Genomic DNA, 8,312 nt, shown 5'->3' with positions numbered 1-8,312 from the left:
AAGAGGCGACCCACTTCTGACACGATCCCAACGCCGCACTTTTTAGCCTAGCCATTCTTTGAATATTGCCGGTAAGCAGAATTCGCCGGAAGAGGCGACCCACTTCTGACACGATCCCAACGCCGCTGCCAACAGCACGACGCCGCAGCCAGCGCCCTATGGGCATCTCGGGATATATTTAAGGGACCACGCTCGACAGAGCCGGCAGTCTTAGTTTAGAAGGCAGTCTTAGTTTAGACGTGGAACTAATTGACTCAAGTCTACAAGTCATGATCAATCAAGGGAGTTTTTAAGGCCTTACGAGTAACCTTAAAAGCTCAGACTAGTGAAACAAACAAGTGAAAGGATCAAGAAAAGTCAGAATAATTTGAGACGGCCTTACGAGTAACCTCTCAAATTATCCTGTAACCAGCAAGTCCTTGGAATAGGACTAAGACACCGTGTTTATGCAAGAATCGAGTAAGGTCAAACCGCTCCAGGACAATTCCCAGCATATTGGAAGGTACAAGGATATATCCTGTTACCGAAACACCAGGAAAGAGGTCGGGACTCCTCTAAAGGAAACTTGTCATATCCAACCAAGCCCATAAACAATCGTAAATAAACATACCACCAAGACAAATCAATAAACAAACCTGTTCTAATTTCACCGGGGCACAAAATAAATTTTGTTGTGCCGAACCTAGCCCAAGAGATAATTGTAAATATCCCGAAGGACGAAAAGGATCGTTACAACTGGCGCCCAACGTGGGGCCCGAACCCACGACCCTGAGATTAAGAGTCTCATGCTCTACCGACTGAGCTAGCCGGGCTATGGCTATGCTAAAAAGTGCTATGGGTCGCGATGCACGCGTGCTGTTGGCAGCGGCGTTGGGACCGTGTCAGAAGTGGGTCGCCTCTTCCGGCGAATTCTGCTTACCGGCAATATTCGAAGAATGGCTATGCTAAAAAGTGCTATGATTAACTATAATATCCCACACAACAAGCCAGCAACAACACAATCAAGCGGTGCAAAGGATGCACCAGATACAAGATACAGCCAAACCAAACGTACGATATACGACCGAACCCGCTGCTGATGGATCGAACCGATTCAGTATAAGTAGCATACGATCAAACGTGGCCAGTCGAACCACACGCAACCGCCGGTGATTTCATGCAAGCGGGAAGATGCGTTACAACTGGCGCCCAACGTGCTATACTGGTGAAATTTTAAACAAGACAAAAGTTTAAAAATTGAAAAGAAAACATCAAAATGGGGAAAGGATGGAGGTACCACATGAAGAAAGGATGGATGTACCACATGAAGAAGGAGGATCTGCTACAAACAGGCCAATGGATCGGAGTCAACATGAACGGCACGGTAGAGGAGATGAGAAAACAATTCGGCGAATGGATAGACAACAAAGAGTCTGATCCAGAGTGGAGAGAGGAGATAAGAAGATTAGAACTCAAGTTCACAAAAATGGCCAAACAAAAACCAGAAATAAGCGCAGCACAGTCAGGCGAGAATGGTGAGAACAAGGAAACCGAGGAGTTCAAAAAAATAAATATCGCTACACTAGCGATTCCTCCATTTGCACCACCAAGATGGGGAAGCGAAGGAGTATTAGACAGCACCGACACAAAGAGGGAGTGGACTGTCAGATTCGATGGCAATTCCAGACTGCTAGAGTTTATAGAACAAATCGAGTGGTTAGCAGACATGTATGACATCGAGCTGGACATGATCCCAGAACTACTGAAAGACAAAGCACACAAGTGTTACGTCGCAAACAATAAGCAGTGGCGATCGTGGAAGGAGTTCGTTGAGGGCTTCAAGAAATACTTCCTGCCAAGAGGTTTCTTCAACAAATTGGCTGATCAAGGGGAAAATCGCAAACAAAACAGAAACGAGTAGAACGAGCGAAGTATGGGTATGACAAGCGGATTGAGGGGAGCGACGGGCGACGGCAGCGCCGCCAGAAAAGGGAAAGCAGCGAAAAGTAAACGGGATACGTGTGGCGGCCAATGGGAAGGCGACGCCAACATGAAAAAGTGATGCAAGCCAAGGTGTACAAGCAAGAAAGACAAGGACAAGGAATAAATGAGCGCGCAGCCACAGAGAAAGTGGACATATGCGCCAAGGATTTACGGGACTTTCACCACGGATAGCAACAAGTGGATGCGTGGGTGAAAGCAGAGGGCCGATGGAAACTGGCCAGCTGTATAGCGGTACTACACCAATATATCCCTGAGGCCGTGGGAGCTGCCTATATAAAGGCCAATTAGTCTCCAGTTATATGTAAATTACGGCACAAAGAAACAGGAAAAACCAGGCAAGCACAGATGCCAGATGCAACAACAAATATGTGAACAAACAGATGGCAAGAAACTAGATGAACAATGAGTAAGGACGACTCTGATGACATGGCAGCGAGAAAGCAATACACATACAGAAAACAAACACAAGGTACAAGGGACAGGGGAGGGCAAATCACTCCCGAAGAAGGGGGGGAGTGTGAGGAACATTATAATTAACTATAATATCCCACACAACAAGCCAGCAACAACACAATCAAGCGGTGCAAAGGATGCACCAGATACAAGATACAGCCAAACCAAACGTACGATATACGACCGAACCCGCTGCTGATGGATCGAACCGATTCAGTATAAGTAGCATACGATCAAACGTGGCCAGTCGAACCACACGCAACCGCCGGTGATTTCGTACAAGCGGGAAGATGCGTGGGAAGCATAATGCAAGAAACCGATATACACACACATGCGATGGGCAACCAAGTCCAACATGGCTCGATCCCATGATTTCGATCGAACCACATGCGACCGCTGGCAATTTCGTACAAGCGGGAAGATGCGTGGGGGGCATGCATGCATTATATGAAACGATAATGGTTTGTGGATTGCATAGGGGAATATACGAACCGAAGGGGGAGGGATGAACGATGGTGAAGCCCTCTATCTGATAGATACGATATACGTATGAAAGTGCATTGCAAGGGAAATTAAACGAGTGCACACAGCACGCGTGCATCGCGACCCATAGCACTTTTTAGCATAGCCATTCTTCGAATATTGCCGGTAAGCAGAATTCGCCGGAAGAGGCGACCCACTTCTGACACGATCCCAACGCCGCACTTTTTAGCCTAGCCATTCTTTGAATATTGCCGGTAAGCAGAATTCGCCGGAAGAGGCGACCCACTTCTGACACGATCCCAACGCCGCTGCCAACAGCACGACGCCGCAGCCAGCGCCCTATGGGCATCTCGGGATATATTTAAGGGACCACGCTCGACAGAGCCGGCAGTCTTAGTTTAGAAGGCAGTCTTAGTTTAGACGTGGAACTAATTGACTCAAGTCTACAAGTCATGATCAATCAAGGGAGTTTTTAAGGCCTTACGAGTAACCTTAAAAGCTCAGACTAGTGAAACAAACAAGTGAAAGGATCAAGAAAAGTCAGAATAATTTGAGACGGCCTTACGAGTAACCTCTCAAATTATCCTGTAACCAGCAAGTCCTTGGAATAGGACTAAGACACCGTGTTTATGCAAGAATCGAGTAAGGTCAAACCGCTCCAGGACAATTCCCAGCATATTGGAAGGTACAAGGATATATCCTGTTACCGAAACACCAGGAAAGAGGTCGGGACTCCTCTAAAGGAAACTTGTCATATCCAACCAAGCCCATAAACAATCGTAAATAAACATACCACCAAGACAAATCAATAAACAAACCTGTTCTAATTTCACCGGGGCACAAAATAAATTTTGTTGTGCCGAACCTAGCCCAAGAGATAATTGTAAATATCCCGAAGGACGAAAAGGATCGTTACAATATGTACCTTACCCCTTTCACTTTCGGCTAATATTGTTGGGCCTTTGCTCGCTCAAACTTGAAGCATTGGAATTTCACAGCTTGTTGTTTAATTTGCACACACTTTGACTTCTGTCTACTTTTCTTTTATATATTTTTTTTTTTTGAAGATCGATGTTGCTTCCAAGGCGGTTGAAAATTAAATGACTCGCTGCCCAAAGGTTGGGAAACTACAAAACGCACTCCAAAATTTGCGACGCCACTCGTCAAACAATTCTGACTGTCGCGACATCGCTGTCGTTCTGTTCTAACGGAACACGTAAAGCCACCAAAATGTGCGACTCGCGACGCGGTCAGACGAAAAAGATGATGAAACAGAGACGCTTGTCGCGAAGCAACTTTGTACCGTTGCGGCATCTCCGTCACTCTGACGAGACATGCAAGTCTGCAAAATGTAGCAAACGACAATGTCGCCTGTTACGCAGCTTGTACCGCGACGCGGTCAGACCAAAAAGATGATGAAGTAGAGACGCTTGTCGCGAAGCAACTTTGTACCGTTGCGGCATCTCCGTCACTCTGACGAGACACGCAATTCTGCAAAATGTAGCAAACCACAATGTCGCCTGTTACGCAGCTTGTACCCATATACATGTGTGTATGTGCTTAACGGGAATTGCTGAATTCGGGGGAACGAATACACCCGAAGCAAAAATTTGAAAAAGATGATGAACTATTTTAAATTCGAGTGAAACTGAAAGGCAACACCAACATCAATATCATGGAGTGCATAGTACACATTGACGATTTACACATATGTATGTATATGTATGTACATATGTACATGTTTTGTTGTCTTTATCGCTCTGTCCGATACAGTTGGTTCAATCGCCAAATGCACTGGTTTAGCACACTTAACAATCTCTAGCACGATTGGGCAACAATTTATGCATTATTATAAAATTTTTTTTTTGTTTTTTTTTTTATTACCAATGCAATATTTGTGAATCATTATTTAAATACTTTTCTTTTTTTTTTTTTTTTACCAATGAAATATTTGTGAATCATTATTTAAAACCTTTTTTTTTTGATACTTAGATACTTATGCATGAACGTAGGTTCCTTCGGGGCACTTTTTCACGTCCCTGAAGTCGTTAAGCTGCGCCAGTTAACATCTTGGCCAAGTCGTGTTCGAGGAAAAAGAGTAACTTTTCCCTGTGTTTATTTACTTTTTAGTATTTTTATACCATACACCCATAGGGTGAAATGGTATATTAAAGTCGCCAAAATGTATGTAACAGGCAGAAGGAAGCATCTCCGACCCCACAAAGTATATATATTCTTGATCAGGATCAACAACCGAGTCGATCTAGCCATGTCCGTCTGTCCGTCCGTCCGTCCGTCCGTCCGTCCGTCTGTCCGTCTGTCCGTCTGTCCGTATGAACACCTAGATCTCGGAGACTATAAGAGCTAGAGCCACCAAATTTTTTATGTAGACTCGTGTAGTATGTAGAGTGATCAAGTTTATTTCAAATTTTTGCCACGCCCCTTTCCGCCCCCGCAATTTAAAAAAAGCGTTTATCTCAAAAACCATTCTAGCTAGAGACACCATATTTGGTATGTATATTCGCTTAGTAAATGCACACATTTTGTATGTATAAAAATTTTGCCACGCCCTTTTCCGCCCCCGTAATTTGAAAAACTTGATTATCTCCCGTATTTTTTTACCTCATGCAAATTTGGCACACTTAAATTTAATACTAATATCTATCAAAATACCAAATTTGATCAAAATCGGATAAAAAACAGTCGAGTTATGCATATAAACGTTTTTCCATAAGGCCGGAGTTGGTCGTTGGCTGGTGGGGGCGCTAGGGTGCTCGTATGATTGAGTGAGCGAGATACTAAGATATGCTTGTAAGAAGCATGTGAAAATGCTTGAAATATTTGCTTTACTGGTGTATGGTATACCAAAGTCGGCGAGACGACTTACTTACTTCATTTATTATAAAATTAAAACCTCCGTCTTGTTTGACGTTCAACACTCAATTATCATTTTTATTCGGCGACAATGCCGTTCTCTCCTTCAGTTAATTATGTATATATGTATGTATGTATATATGTATGTATATATGTATGTAAGTGTCTATATATGTATGTATGGATATATGTATGTGTGTAAATATGTATGTACGTATATATGTAAGTGTCTATATATGTATGTATGGATATATGTATGTGTGTAAATATGTATGTACGTATATATGTGTGTAAATATGTATGTACGTATATATAATTAAATATCCGATTTTCCCAATAGGGAAAAAAAAGATATTTTTTGTGAGTTAAAAGCAACGTACTTTATTATTTGAATGAAAACTTAGAACTGATTACAAAAATGTCTTATGGTTATATTTATAAGCTAAATTTGGGAGCCCTTTGGTGGCGTGATTGATATTTCGATGATTTGATTGGTCCGATTTTAATTGCTGAGTTAGCGTTCTCACGCTTTTGGTTGTTAGGGGGACAATTATTATTTCAAGTGTTCAATTGTTTATGTTAATTTTATGGATTAGCGTTCATACGCTTTGGTTTTGAGGGGACAATTGTTTATAAAAACGGATGTTTACTTTAACGTTATGAATTTTAGGGGGCGAAATATTTATATGTTATTGGGTATTGGAGTCGGATATATGACTCCCCCATCCTAAAGAAAATAGCCTGTCCTCAGGCGGATACATTGGGATATAGCGAGGAGTTTTTCTCAGCTGTAAATATTGGAGTATCAATTTTGTTTATAATTTGGGACTCGATTTTTTCAACAATTGGGGTTTCGATTATGTCTGTGGGACCACGATTGTTATTTGATCGAAAATGCTTAATTATTAATTTTTGTGGCATTGCCTTAAACTTATAGATTTAGTATGTAATCAAACTTATTATAGTAAGTATAAAAGTGGTTAATGTAATAGTTTGAAATGCAGTATAATATTTCGTATGTTCGTTAATTATCTCTTTTGTTTATCCAAAGGAAATAGGTTCTAGCCTGGTGATATTGTTTGTTACATAAATGCTTTGGCTATAATCAAGCAATGAATTTATTATTGATATTTCGTTTAGTTGTAAGGCACAATCGTAAATTTTTATTATGTTATTGCCTTCAATTATTAATTCGTTGTTTACGCAATTTTGATTAAGTTTAGTTTTTGGTAGATTCCATGTTACAGCTATGTTTGGTTCAATGTAATTAGTTTGAAAATTCTTATATGTCTTAGTGTATTTACAAGTGGTTGGGATTTGATTTAAAATGCCTATATACATTCGTTAGTTTCTATTTGTTTTGTGTTTTTATTGAACAAAGTGTTGTTATTAAAATAGTATTTATCGTATGAATTTTCTGTCAAAATATTTTTATTCTCGTCTGGATAAGAAAGTATCTCAAAGATAGGGGTTTTTATTATTTCTTGAGGAATGTTTGAAATGATAAATATCTCGTTTGAACTTGGTTTAAGCCAGGTGGAAGTTTTTGTATTCAATAGTTTTTCCGAATTAACATGACTTAAGTGATTATGTTTGAGAAGCTTTGGGTTGAAAATTCCTAGTCTAGTGAGCTGCATGCCCATTTCTATGTCTTCAATGTATTCTGTGAAATGCTCAAAATTAAAGATTAGAACTTCTAATCTTACTGATTTTTCTTTTTCTTCCCTGAGGCTGTTTATTACTTCTAAACCTTTATTAACAGTGTCTATTACGTAATTTAGTTCGTTTGCTTGTACGCTATTGCTTTCAAGATTATTTATTTTTTATTCTAATTCATCTTTATCTTCCTGATCAAGAGTACCAAAAAGATATTTGTATATTGAACCAATTCCGTTAATTAGTCCTCGTTTATTACGTTTTACAATGTGTATTCCATTAATTTCCCTACTTAGTTTTTCTGTTAAGTATTGAATATGGATTAGGTTTTTAAATTCTTGTGCTTGTTGCATTAAATTATTATATGTAATGTCTATTAGAGTTAAATTCACTTTTAAATAATGATATTCAAAGTTTGTCGGTAAGTCCATGGTTCCTGTTTTAAATATTAAGTAACCGTTTGGTGCTTTTACTGGGTTTATGTGAATGGATTGACTGCATGTTGATTTTAATGTTAAGAATAGCATGATGCATAAAAAAGTCATCTTGAGTTGTTGACCTGTAATTAATTAATTGTCGTATTTGCTTTTATTAACTTTCTTTTTCTTCTTGAATTTTGATTTGTAGTGTGTAACTTTTTGTCCTCTATTTCTTTCTTCAAAATGTTTCTCGTCTAACTGATTTATTTCTCCTGTCTTTTTGAATGGATTTGTCGTTTTTGACTTTACTAATGGTGCTTGTTTAAATCTAGTGTCGATTTCGAAGTCGTGTCTATCTTCATTTAAATTGTTTATTTGATGTATTTTTTTTGTTTGGGTATTATAGTCGGGGGATCCTGCATAGATAAAAATGTCCGCTGGTGT

The 8,312-nt window shown here is 39.8% G+C and overlaps 1 non-coding gene across 1 annotated transcript; it reads right to left on the bottom strand.

Annotated features, from left to right (window-relative positions):
• Positions 1–739: 739 nt before the first annotated feature.
• Trnak-cuu lies at positions 740–812 on the bottom strand. Its single transcript has one exon. It is a non-coding gene; the product is annotated as a tRNA-Lys (tRNA).
• Between the last annotated feature and the right edge of the window lie 7,500 nt (positions 813–8,312).

This window comes from Drosophila willistoni, unplaced genomic scaffold (assembly GCF_018902025.1).
Source record: "Drosophila willistoni isolate 14030-0811.24 unplaced genomic scaffold, UCI_dwil_1.1 Seg258, whole genome shotgun sequence".
NCBI lineage: Eukaryota > Metazoa > Arthropoda > Insecta > Diptera > Drosophilidae > Drosophila > Drosophila willistoni.
The sequence above is the reverse complement of the archived record's forward strand: the minus strand, read 5'-3'. Positions and strand labels throughout refer to the sequence as shown.